The sequence below is a fragment of the Vulpes vulpes genome, chromosome 16 (genome assembly GCF_048418805.1).
Source record: "Vulpes vulpes isolate BD-2025 chromosome 16, VulVul3, whole genome shotgun sequence".
Classification (NCBI taxonomy): Eukaryota; Metazoa; Chordata; class Mammalia; order Carnivora; family Canidae; genus Vulpes; species Vulpes vulpes.
In genome coordinates this window covers 65372039-65386574 of record NC_132795.1, presented here as the reverse complement: position 1 = coordinate 65386574, position 14536 = coordinate 65372039, and positions in this window count along the sequence as shown.

Genomic DNA, 14536 nt, shown 5'->3' with positions numbered 1-14536 from the left:
TTTGCATAATCTCTTAAAATGTTCCTTTCCTTTTCTGTTGCTTTGGGTCAGATTCTTTTTTTTTTTTTTTTTTTTTAAGGTGTTATGTTATTTATATACTCATGAGAGACACAGAGAGAAACAGAAACAGGCAGAGGGAGCCGCAGGCTTCCTGCAGGGAACTCGATGTGAAACTCGATCCCAGGATCCTGGGATCACAACCTGAGCCAAAGGCAGATGCTTAACTACTGAGCCACCCAAATGTCCCATGCTTTGGGTCAGATTTTTGTGGTCTGAGGCTGAAAGTAGTTTACAGTCTGATCTTTCCACCTCTAATTTCTCCCCAATTCAATCCATCCTTCATAGCCACCATATTGTATTCATATATATATATTTATTACATATAAATATATCTATTCATTTATAATATAATATTTATAATGTTATATATTATATAAAATAAATATATATTTATTTATGTCATGTAAATTTTATACAATTTTATAATTTTAGATTTATTTGTATACATAATATATATTTTCATATATCTTTTTAAAGATTCATTTATTTACTTGTGTGAGAGAGAGAGAGTGGAGAGCAGGCATAGAGACAGAGGGAGAGAGAGTCTCAAGCTGACTCCCCGCTGAGTGTGGAGACTGACACAGGGCTCAATCCCACAACCATGGGATCCTGACCTCAGATGAAACCAAGAGTTGGACGCTTAATCAACTAAGGCACCCAAGTGCCCCTATATTTTCATATATATTAAGTATGTATAATATATACTTGAGGAACCCTGGGGGGCTCAGTCTATTGGGCATCTGACTCTTCATTTTGGCTCAGATCATGATCTCAGGGTTATGAGACAGAGCCCCATGTTGGGCTTTGTGCTGAGGGTGGAGCCTGCTTAAGATTTTCTCTCTCTCTCTCTCTCTCTCTCTCTGTCCCTGCCTCTTCCTCCTCCTCCACTCTCTCTCTCTAAAATATATGTATGTGAATTCATCGATCCCTATGCATTGCTATATCTACGTATCATTTAAACATATCTATATACAGGTTTGTACATCTGCCCTCCCCTCTTTAAAATCTTTGGCTCTCCCTTGCCTTGAGAATAAAAGCCAAACAGTTTTACAAAGTGGTGTTCATAGTCTTCCTTTGCTAGTTCAAATCTCATTTTCCAGCCTCATTTTCTACCATTTCTCATAAGTATGCAATTTTTATACATACTGTAACCAAATTGGTTATTCCTGAAAAAATATTCAATTTTGCTGTGTCTTTTTTCTTTCTTTAATTAGACCCATGGTTCTCAAAATGTGTGCAGAGGTGCTCAGGATGTCACAGCAAACTCACTGAGATGCTGCAGGATATTTTAGATTTTTAAGGCAAAAACAGAGACACTTGATACCTGTAGGATAATGTGGTTTGACAGTCTGAACATCAGATTGGGCTACATTGTTGTTGGTGATAAGAAACGAAAGCAGCAGTGTTCAACCTGATTCTGAGTTTGAGAAGTTGTGCAGTGCTCCACAGGAATACACATTATTAAATAATTTTGGATATTTCAGAGTGAAGTAAAATTATGTGTTTTTTCTTCAATTTATAGAAATTATTTTTCAAATAGCTACAGTTGATTTTTGTTATTTTTGGTAGTTATGTTCCAGAATGTTCCCGCAAACAGTGAATTCACAAATACTGAATCATCGCTCCAAGAAGAAATACAAGGGCTGGTTGCTGCGAGCTCCTGACCACAACTTCTTCATCAACTGATCAATTCATAGCCCTGTTTACTAGTGTTTTTGTTTAGAGGCATCTTATTTAATATACATTGTTGAGTCGTTAACATTGAACTCCCAGCTGACAGCATTATAACACACACCTGAAGGAAGTTTATCTAACGCACATCTTTTTCCAGAAGGTATCTCAGAACCTTCCTTAGTGCTATGCTTGGGGTGTTCTGAACAGCAACACTAGTAATAAAGAGCACAGAAATGTGAGAAATATGGCACTTAATAGGCCATGATGTAGACACTAGTTTACAGCATGAGAGCTGAAACAAGAAGGCAGTGTCACCTGTGTGACCGCAGCTGGGAACATGTTCTCAAAATGTTGCCTCAGAATTTTCAGTGCTCTGTGTATGTCTGTAAATGACCCTGACAGTGCCATGAGTATCAATTGGGGAGTTACAGATACTTTTGGGCAAGTAGGTGAATTTGCAAATATGGAAGCCACAAATAATGAGGATCACTTGTACTAAGACGTCAGACTATATATACTTGGAAAGTGGTTTGTACCTAATTAATTAATATGTGAATTAAAGCTATTAGATGTATTTTTTTTTTTTTGGCCTAAATACACCTTGAACAATTTCTGAGGGGCACCTGGGTGGCTCATTCAGTTGAGCTACTGGCTCTTGGTTTCCTCTCAGGTCCTGGTCCTGGGATCCTGGGATCAAGTCTCCTATTAGACTCTGCACTCAGGACAATCTGCTCGGCCCTCTCCTCCTCCCTCCTCCACTCCTCTTCCGGTCTTCTGCACACGTGTTCTATGTCTGTCTCTCAAATAAATAGATAAAATCTAAAAAAAAAAAAAAAAAAAAAAAGAAGGAAAGAAAGAAAGAAAGAAGAAAGATTTCTGAGGCACCAAGAGCACAAAACTAAGAAAGTTTGAGAACCTTTGGTTTTTATTTTTCTTTTCTCTTCCCCAGATTATTGACATGTGGTCTTCTTTGCTTTCCCAGCGTGGTTCCCCTGACTTCCTTCCCCTGCCTTCAGTTAGCATCAGCCACATTCTCTTTGGGCTCTTATATCACAAGTGCCAAGTGGTGCCATGATGCCACTTATCACAGCACAAAGGATCCATTTCTATCATGCGATCAGTAACTCTGGAATCTGGGAAAGTATTTCATTTTTTGCCCACCTTTTTTTCTCAGGCTACAATGTCCTGGTTCTGCCAACAGTAACAAATAGAGTTTTGCCAGATCTTTTTCTAGTTCTCCATTGCTAGACACTGAATTGTCTCACAGTCTTTCCCATTTTATTTTCAGTTTCCCTAGATTTGAAGGAATGGAGGGAGGAAGGAGGAGGATCTCATCTGTGCTCAAAAATAAATCTTTTCTGTGTTCCAGCCCTCGCTGAGCACCAGTTACATCTCAGGCAGCCCATGCCAGTGCAGCACCATGGCAGCATCTTTACTTACCTTAGGGACTTTATCTTTCTTCTTCCCAAATGATGCCATCGTCATGGGAACAAGATAGCATTTTGGCCTCCCTCTAACCTTGGGATAGGAAACTTCTCTGTTTTAAAAGAGGTTCATCCAAAGACATTATTAAGAGAAGGAGAGGGAAATTCACAAAATGGGAGAAGACATTTGCAACAGTTACTAATCAGCAAGAGATAGAGGGACAACCTACAGAAAAATAAGCAAGACAATTGAACAGGTGCTTCATAAAACAAGATATATAAATGGCCAATAAATCTGAAACTGTGTTCAACTTTCTCAGTAATCTGAGAAATGGGGCTTAAGTCTATAATTATTCTCTATACCAGAATAACTAAAATTAGTAAAAGACTAATAATACCAATAATAAAAAGAGGAGAATTTGTGTAGCAGTATCATTTCTAATACCTCAATCTGGAAGCATTCCAAAGTCCTTCAACCATAAGACATACATGAATTATGGTCTATTCGCCACGGAGTATTACACGGTAATGAAAGTAAACAAACTGTAGCCCCGTGCAACAACATGGCTGAGTCTCACAGACACAGTGTTGAGTGAAATAGTTCAGAAACAAAAGAATACATGATATTTGAGGATGGCTCTACCATTTTCCTTTGCCACCAGCAATGAATGAGTGATTCAGTTTCTCTACGTCCTTTCCAGCATTTGGTATTATCATCGTTCTTTAATTTTAGTTGCTCTAATAAGAGTGTGGGGATATCATACCCTGGTCTTAATTTGCATTGTCCTGATGCTTAATGATTTTGAACACCTCTTTGTGTGCTATGTGCCATCTGTCTTTCTCTTCATGTCTTTATCTATTTTCTGACCAGATTGTCTATATTTCCAGTGTTGATTTTTGGTGAGTGCTTTGCATAGAAGACACGGACATGTCTTTTGTCATGCATGCGATTTACAAGTATTACCTTGTCTTTCCATCACCTTAACAGGATCCTTTGCAGAGCAAGTTTGAAATTTTGATTTACTTAAATTTATCATTTTTATTTTTGGTGAGTCATGTTTTTAGTGTCACATATTAGAACTTTTCACTGAGCCCTAGGCCCTGAAGATTTTTGCCTACATTTCTTCTAAAAGTTTAATAATCTTATGGTTTACATTTAAATGTGTTTTTTAATTTTTGTATAAAGCATGAGGTGAGTCTAGGTTCATGTTTTTGCCCATATATGCCCAAATTACTCTAGCATCATTTATTGAAAAGACACCCCCTTCTATTGAATTGTTTCACATCTTTATCAGATATTACTTGATCACAATCATTTCAGGCTATTTCTGGGCTATCAAATCTGAACCACTGACCCACATGTCTTTATCAACTCCAATACCACATAATTTTGATTACTTTATTATATAATAAGTCTTGAACTTGGGTGGAATGATTCCTCCAACTTCATTTTTCATTTTCAGAATTATTTTAACCTAGTTATTTTACACTTCCACATAAATTTTAGAATAATCTTGCTTATATTTTAAAAATTCTTCCTGAAATTTTGATGGGAATTTGGTTAAAATCATGCATCAATTTGGGAGGAATTGACTTCCTTTAATATGTTGAGACTTCCTGAATCTATGAATCTGGTATGTCTCTCCATTTATTTATATTTTCTTTCAATTTCTTTAATAAATATTTTCTAGTTTTCAGTACAAGTGTTGTTAGATTTATTCTTCAGAAATTCATTTTTTTAAATATCAATTTCCATGTGTTCATTCTAGTATACAGAAATATAACAGATTTTTGGATGTTGATGTTGTCTATGCTATTGTATATATTCAGGCCGATAAATTTCACTGCTTTAGCTGCATGTCATGAATTTTGATATGCTGTAGATTCATTTTCATTCAATTCAGCATATTTTTTTAATTTCTCTTGATACTTCCTCTTTGACTAATGGATTATTTAGAAATGTATTGTTTAGTTTCTATATTTCGATCATATCTCTGTTATCTTCCTATTATTGATTTCTGGTTTGATACCATTGTAATCAGAGAAACTGGTCTTCATGATTGTAATTCTTGTAAGTTTGTTTTAGTTGGTTTTATATTCTAGGATATAGTATAACTTGGTATATATCCCTTGGATGTTTGAAAATAATGTTTTCTGCTATTGTTAGGTACAGTGTTCTTAAATATCAATTAGATTCTGTTGGTTGATGAAGTAGCTGAATTCTTCAGTGTCCTTACTGACTTTCTCTTTAGCTGTTCTGTCAATTTGAGAGAGAGGTGTTGAAGTTTCCAACTATAATTATGGATTTTTCCATTTCTCTTTTCAGTTACACTCACATACATTTTGTAGCTCTGTTGTTTGGTTCACACACATTTAGGATTGTTATGTCACTTGATGACCCTCTCTGTCTCTGATAATTTTCTTTGCTTTGAAACCGTCTTATCTGATGTTAATATATCCACCCTTCCTTTCTTTTGATTAATATTTGCATGGTATATAATATTTCATCCTTTTACTTTAAAACTATGTATGCCATTATATTTGAAGTGAGTTTCTTAAAGAAAATATATTCTTGGGTAATGTTTTAATACACTCTGACAATCTCTGAGTTTTAAAAGTCATTTACACTTAATGCAATTATTATATGTTAAAACATAAGTCTGATATTTTATATTTTGTTTACTACTGATTATCTTTGTTTTTTACTTCTGGGTCTCTTTTTTTACTTTCTGTAAGCTATCAACACTTTTTTAGAATTCTATTTTCATTTTTATATGGTGTTTTTGAGTGTATTTCATTTATAACTTATTTAGTAGTTGTTTAGATTTTGTATTACAGATACATACTTATCAAATTCTACTGGCATCAGTATTTTATTATTGTAAGTGAAGTGCAGAAACCTTACTTCCCTTTACATTCATATATTCCCCTATTTATAATTGTCTTAAACATTTCCTCTATCTACTGTAAACCACACTAAGCAGTATTATAATTTTTGCTTTCCCTATCAGTTTAGAAACCTCAAGAGGAGAGAGAAATTCTGTTGAAGTCACCTAAATTCTTCCTAACTGTTTTCTTTGGTCTGTCCTGATGTTCAAGATTCTTTTGTTTGTTTGTTTAAATAATTTCCTTCCCATTTACAAAACTTTTTTTTTTTTAAAGATTTTATTTATTTGAGAGAGAGAGAGACAGTTAGTAAGAGAGAGCACAGACAGGGAGGAGAGGAAGAAACAGGCTCCCCATTGAGCTGGGAGGCTGATCCTAGGAACCTGGGATCATGACCTGAGCTGAAGGCAGATGCTTAACTGACTAAGCCACCCAGGCACCTCCATTTGAGGAACTTCTATTAGCATTTTCTTGTGAGGGTAAATATTCTGGTGACAAATTTTCTTAACCTTCATTTATCTGAGAGTGTCTGGATGACCCCTTCATTCTTGAAGAATAGTTTCACTAGATACAGAATTATAGGCTGACAGTGCCTTTTTTTCAAATCATTTGAAAAATTGTTGTGCCATGTCCTTCTGACCTCCATGGTTTCTGATCAGAAATTCTGTCATCTAAAAAAAAAAAAAAAAGAAAAGAAAAGAAATTCTGTCCTTTGAATTGGTTTCCCCCTGTTGGTAGTGTGTCATTTCTGTCTGACTGCTTTTAAGATTTTTTTCTTTGTTTTTAGTTTTCAAAAATTTGTCTATGTATCTTAGTGTGGATTTCTTTTGTTTTATTGTTTGCAGTTTGCTCACTTCTTGAATTGTAGTTTTATACTTTTGTCAAATTTAGCAAGTTTTCAGTATTCATTTCTTTAAATATTTTTCCATTCCCATCCCTTTTTTGATCATCCTGTGATTTTTAAAAAGATTTTATTTATTTATTCATGAGACACACAGAGAGAGGCAGAGACACAGGTAGAGGGAAAAACAGACTCCTCATGAGGAGCCCCACATGGGACTCAATCCCAGGTTCCTGAGATCATGCCCTCAGCCAAAAGCAGACGGTCAATCACAAAGCCACCCAAGTGTCCCTCCTTCTGGGATTTTAATGACATAAATGTTTTATCTTTTGTTATAATCCCAGATGTCCCTGGGACTCCGTTCAATCTTTCTGTGTATGCGTGTGTTTTCTATGTTGCAAATTTGGTAATCTTTATCATTCTATCTTATGTTCACTTATTCTTTCTTCTTTCCTCTCCGTTTTACTATTGAGCCCATCACTGAGTTTATTATTTTGACTATAGTAGTTTTTAGTTCTAAATTTTTTATTTGGTTCTTCTTATATCCTCTATATATTTTCCAAGGTTTTCTATGTTTTAACTTTAAGTTTTCATATTTGATCAATGAAGTATTTTTTTGATGGCTCCTTTTAAGCCCTTGTCAGGTAATTCTAATATCTGTGTCATCTTGCTATTGGTATTTAATGATGTTTTTTCTCATGTAGCTTAAGATATTCCTAATGTTTTATATGACAAGTGATTTTTTATCTTGAAACCCAGATATTTTGGATATAGGAGTCAGGATCGTATTTAAATCTTGTGTTTTGGAAGGAGTCCTCTGATACTACTCCAGTGAGGGAAAGAGGGTGCTACCTTGTTACTTTCAGGTAGCAGGAAAAATCTCAGTTCTCTATTTGGCCTCTGTGGGGACAGATGGGACTCCTTGGTATTGCTGGGTTGCGGGGGTAGGTGCCCTGTAGGCCTCTGCTGATACCATCTTGGCACCTTGCAAACTTTCTTTTCTTCACATATTAAAAGCGATAGATCTAAAAGTGTGTCTCTGTCAACAATCAAATCATAAGCCAAGAAGGAAACTGCATATTTAGATCGATAACTCTTTTGGCTGGTTCTTTTTGAGAGGATAAGATAGCACTCCTGGCAGGAAAGGCCTTGTGAATGCAACGGCAGCAGTCATTTAGGCAGAGGAAACTTCTGGTTACAGCTAACTTTGCCAATTGTTTCAGTTTGGTTTTCCCAGAAGCAGGCCTTGAGATAAGTGCAAGTTTGTTTGAAGGTGCTCCTCCCAGGGAGGAGGTGTGGGGAAAGAAGGATTGGAAATGGAGGCAGCCAGTAAAGAGTGCCTTGTGACACAAATAACCAGTGTAGGCCCCCAGAGCTAGTTCTGCTGGGGTGCTGTGGGCACCAGTCATACACACAGCTTCAAGTATGGTGGGGCTGGGGTTTTATAAGTTCCTGTCAGTCTCTGCTCAAAGGGTGCCTGGAATGGGGGAGTGGGTGGGAGGAGGTATCCATTTTTGATGCTGGCTAAGAGGACTCCAGCTGTCACAGAAAGTCCCCAGGCACAGAGATTAAATGATGGCAGTTGGAAGTCAGCCTGGTGCACTAGTGTGACGAGGCTTGACAGAGAATGGCAGAGAACCAACAGCATCAGCAACACTAACTGAGCACTTAACTAGAAGTTACCTGGAATTCTCCACTAACACATTTTGGTACCTGGATGAAAAAAAAAATGTGTTCTTCAGCTAGAGACTTCCGTCCATAATTATTTCTTTATTGGTTGTAGGAACACTGTTCAGGAGGGGAGCTTATCTTCCTTGTGTCTTGTTTCACCATCTTACTGGTCTTTTTGTTTGTTTGTTTGTTTGTTGTTTGTTTGTTTAAAAGAACTTTCCCTATTCTAGCCTTCTTAAAAAGCAGTCCTCAATGTTCTCTAGTGATCCTGAGTCTCATCTCTCTAAAATAGTTGTGGGCAAATCCAGGATGAGAGGTTAGCAATTGAGTATGGTACCACTGCAGGTTGAGTTACATGCTAACGGGGAATGAATGAGCTTCTAATGGCCAATTTCTGGCAACTGTGCCTCTAAGAGAGGCTGCCTATTGTAGAGTGGGAGGAGAATGCTGACTTCCCTTCTCTCCTTGATAATACACAATAGCAACTGCACTTGGGTTGCCACCTACAGCTATTCTGGAACCAGTCCACCTCTGGCTTCAGCTTAAGGACAAGGAGCACCTCTCTGAAGCTTTGATTTGGCAAGTGAACCTTGTGAATGAGTAAATTAACACTAGGCCTGGTGTTCTAATGCAGATGCCCGTGAGGAAGAGGTCTGCCATTTCCTGAGCCACTAAATGCTTTGGGGGAAAATAATTTAGTACTTTGGTTCTTCATCTGTCAGGAAATTAGAAATAATATTGAACTACCTCAGTGGGGCATTGTAAGAATCAATTGAAAATATAATTGTTTAATTTTCCCTATAATCACATAGGATGCTTTTCTTGCTGGGACCCTAAGATGTTTTATAAGAAGGAAGTGTCATTTCTGCTCTTGGCTGCTTCAAGCCTTAGAGAAATGTAAAAACATGAAGAAACCAATTTAAATGTATGGAAGAGACTGTATCCCTTATTTCCTGAAGGATAATAGCAATTTTATCTTTTCTTCATGTTTTTATCTAGGCTCAAAATGTAAGAATATGGAGTCAAACAATGAAAATTCTCTTAAATGCCTTATATGTACCTGTCAAAATACTCACATGGTTAGAAACATCCCACCCCACATGAGAAATATGAAATTTATCTGAAGGTAAAGATTCCCTTTTGAATGATCTTTCTTTGCCACCTCCAGTGGCAGTCAAAAAGAACATTGCTTTTGACTTAAGAAATAGGATTCAAAGCTGGTCTGTGAAATCAGGCCAGGACTTTTCCCAAATCTGGCTTAGGTTGAAAGAAAATATTTTTGGATGAGCCCCAAAGCATTTTGTTTAATATTCTTTTAATGTCAGACCAAGAATTAACATGAATAAGAAATTGGTTTTAGGTGTATACCACCTATAGCCAAAGTTTTGAATGAGTAAGCAAACTATGTTTTTTATTTAGCATTTGATTAGTTTCTTAGGTCTGCTATAACAAATTACCATAAATGTGGTGGGCTACAAAAAAAGAAATGTATTCTTTCCCAGATTTGGAAGGTGGAAGTCAAGAATTGAGGTTTTGGTAGGGCTGTCTTCCTGTTGAAGACTATAGGGGAGAATCCTCCCTCACTTGTAGCTTCTGGTAGCTCCAGGCCTTCCCTGGTTTGTGGCTGCATCACCTCAACCTCTGCCTCCATTTTCACATGGCCTGATTTCCTGTTGTCTCCTGTGTGACACTTGTCATTGGATTTAGGGCCCATCCAGAGAATCCAGGATGACCTTCTTAACTTAATCACATCTGCAAAGACCCTTTTTCCACATGAAGTCACATTTGTAGGTTTGGGGAGTTAACTCAGACACATCCTTTGAGGAATCACTATTTAATCCATTATAGTGTATTTTAAAAAAAATTTTAATCTTTTTAAAGTAAATTCTATACCCAACATGGGGCTTGAACCCATGATGAGCCTGAGATCAAGCGTCATATGCTTTACCGACTGAGCCAGCCAGGTATTCCAGTATCTCTTTTTTTAAAAAAAATATTATCCATGGGATCAAAATTGTACTAAAACTAGGACTATCTCAGAAAAGCAAATATCTTTTCATTCTTTATTCATATTTTTCCTTTCTAACATTTCAACTTTTTGAGATGACAAAATTACTTAAAGGTTTACAAATCACTCTAAAGGTCTCTAAATATCTTCCATTCTCTGTTAGTACAAGAAGGATTCTCCATAAGGTAACAAGGCTTCAAGAATTAAACTACTTCACTTTCAGTCAGCTCCATGATCTCAGAGGTTACAGACCTATGGTCACCTCCTTCAGACCAGTCACGCTGAAGGACTCTGATTAGCAGGGCCAGGGTCACGTGACTATCTCCTTTCGACCTCTGCAAGGGGGTACTGAGTGAGTGAGGATGCTAAGCAAGGGAAAACAAGGCATTCCCACAATTTCTGGAAATAAGTCTTGGTTAGAGATTTTAGTGTAAGGTGATGGTTACTAGAGAAAGACTGAGAGAATATTTCCTTAGCTGATCCAAAACCAAATTTTCAAAATTGATCTGCTCCCCATTTCCATGTATTACCTTGGTATGTTTAGACAGCCCAACAAGTAATTCCTTTTTATGACTGTAGACACCCCAGGCCACCTGGGGTTGCTACCACTTCATGCTCAAATGCACTAACTCTGATGCCCTGCACACAAACTTTTGATGATTGGGATTCCCATGTAGCTTGCCTACTGGGAGAGAATTCAACAGCAGGGCTGAAATAATTTCATGGTCTGCTTGACTGCAAATGTAAGAGCTGGCCTTCTGGTTGCATATTTTTGCATCTTGTGAGCTTTCCAAGAGAGAACCAACCCCAGGTCTGGTCAAATTTCAAGAGTCATGCTTCTCACTTCCATTTACAGTTCTTGAGGATTAATTTAATTTGAGTCCTTCCTGGTTCTATCAAAGATGGCTAAGACTTTAGAGTCCAACTTTATAGACACAGCTGCTCTGGGTTAACTCCTATACCCAGTAACAGTGATGACAGAGGGTAGTTTTTTTGTGGGGTGGGAAAATATCTTAAAAGGTGTCTCTTTTACCACTATATCCCTATTTTCTATGCTTATAAACATTCCTTTTTCAAAAGAAATATATGGAAGTACTGTTTTAATACCTAAAGGGAAAAATGGCCTGAAATATTTTAAAAAGTGGATTGCTAAAAAAATTCAGTGGCTCATGATATCTTTTACCTCTGAAATATTGGTGCAATAAATATGTTATGATTGCCAATATAACATTTTATTATAATTACATATTTATATACAATGCTTCTTCAGCTTCACCAGTAAACTTTGTGAGGGCAGTATTGTGTCTTAGCAAACTTAGGTGAGCTTTGTGTGTGCCAGAAACTAAAAACAGAGATTATTAAGACAATTATTAAGATTATTATTAAGTTTGTTATTCATAAGTGGTGCCCAACAGAACTTTCTGTGAAGATAGAAGTATCTCTATCTGTGCTGCCTGATAGTGGATACCAGACATTGGTGGCTACTGAATATTTGGGAAATGGCCAATGTGATTACAGATCTAAACTTTTTATTTTACTTATTCTTAATTAATATAAACTTAAATTGGAATGGTCACATGTAGGGATGCCTGGGTGGCTCAGTGTGTCAAGTGACTGACTTGATTTTGGCTCAGGTCATGATCTCAGGGTTGTGAGATTGAGCTGCACCTGGGACTCTAAGCTCAGTATGGAGTCCACTTGAAGATTTTCTCTCTCAAATAAATAAATAAATAAAATCTTTAAAAAAGAGAGAAATGGCCACATATAAAACAAGAAGGAAAGAGGATATTAATAAATAATAAAAACAATTAGAAAAAGAATTTAATTTTATACTTTGTGGTAGAGATAATAGGCTCCTAATACCAAACTAGTTGCTGTAATACCCCCATGTGCCTTTTTTTTGCTAACTCTAGTTTTGTTCAGCCATCAAGAGGTCTTGTGCTTCCAAGGGTCTTCTCTAGCTCCAGGAATATAAATCTTAATTCATCTAATCTAGAGGGTCTTAACTTTGATAGCACAATAGAATAACTTGAGGGATTTTCAAGCATCTGGATGCTCAGAATTCATGTAAGATTAATGAAATCAAAATCACTGCGGATGAGACTCAAGCATCAGTATTTTGTAAAGTTCCCCAGGTATATGGTTAATTTTGTGTGTCAACTCAGAAGGTGTTTTGCAATTGGGTTAACATTTACATTGATAAACTTCAAATAAGCAGATTGCTCTCCATAACATGGATGGGCCTCATCAATCAGTTGAAAGTGCAAACAAAACAAAAAAAAAAAAAACTGGCTTCCCAAGGAAGAGAAAAATCTCCTAAGACTGCCTTCAAACAGGAACTGCACAATTAATTCTCCTGGATCTCTAGTCTCCCAGCCCACACTGCAAAATTTGAATTTCCAGGCTGCACAATTTCATGAGTCAGTTGCAATCTCACACAAATCATATCCTTTTGGTGCTGTAGCTCTAGAGAATACAGACTAATACAAATTTTGATAATGAGAGGTTCTAGAGGAACAGAATCTTAAGGATAAATCTTCAGAATTTATTGTGAAATTGCTGGAATAAGCTCTATAATCTGATTAGATTTAAAGATACTAATGTCTTGATTTCAAGTACTAAGGAGAGCACATAGTCCATAGTGTGATTTGACAGTAGAGATACTCCAAATATCACCACTGGACACTCCTAATCAAGCAACTGTAAGAAGGAAGGATCTGGGTAACCATGCTTTTGTTATTTTCAAGTATTTTCATCAAATGAATTAGTATAATGATATAGACTGATTGTTCCTAGTGTTGCTGGACAAAGTAAGAGGAGCAAAGGATGAGCCTAAGGATTTGGATCCCAGTTTAAGCACTGCATCAATGACTCAAGAGTTTCCATGTCTTTGCTGAAGGAGGAAAGTTACTTCCTGGAACCAGTTGGCAGAAATTGCTGTAAACCAAATCCAGAATTTCATTGAGCAAGTTTTTTGAGTTACAAAATCTTTCAGGATTTCTAGGTTTAAAGTGAAGACATTAATTGAGAAAGAACAGGATCTTAACAGTTGGAATGGGGATATGTGAGAAGACCCAAATTGAGCTGTAGAGATTGAGTCTTTAAATTCTGGTGAATCTTCTTTGTCAGTAGAAATAGATTATCCATTTGAGGAGATTGACGTGAATTGCCTAAGGACCCTGCACTGACCTCCCTGGAGACTGTTGCCAAGTAAGACACTGCTGATTCTCAAGAACTACTTTAGCCCCCTCTGTTCTTCTAGACCTATGCCTTGACTCGAGTTCCAGCAGGCTTTTAAAGATAAGGTGCAAAGTGTGACCCGGGAAGGTATGTTGTCTTCTGTTGAGTTCTCTAATTTTTGCAGACACAAAATCTGAGGAATATGTGTGGGAATGGATAAAAGTGTGGAATAATAGCTAAAGGAACATTAATTTGGATCAGGATGAATTTATAGATATGGGGCCACTAAACAGAGATTTCTTTCTTTCTTTTTTTTTTTTTAAGATTTTATGGATTGGGACCCCTGGGTGGCTCAGCAGTTGAGCATCTGCCTTAGGCTCAGGGTATGATCCTGGGATCCTGGGATCAAGTCCCATGTCGTGCTCCCCACATGGAGCCTGCTTCTCCTTCTGCCTGTGTTTCTGCCTCTCTCTGTGTGTCTCTTATGAATAAATAAATAAAATCTTTAAAAAATTATCTTCCCAAACTAAACCCCATACCCATTAAACAATATTACCCCTTATACCTCCCTCACAGCCCCTAGTAACTACCACTCTGCTTCCTGTCTCTATGAACGTGACTACGTTAGCCTCTCATATCAGTGGAATCATTCAGGATTTGACTTTTTTGTGTCAGGCTTACTTCGCTTAGCATAATGTCCTCAGGGTCTGTGCATATGGTAGCATATGTCAGGATTGCCTTCCTTTTTAAAGCTGAATAATATTCCATTGTTTGTATAGACTACATTTTGTT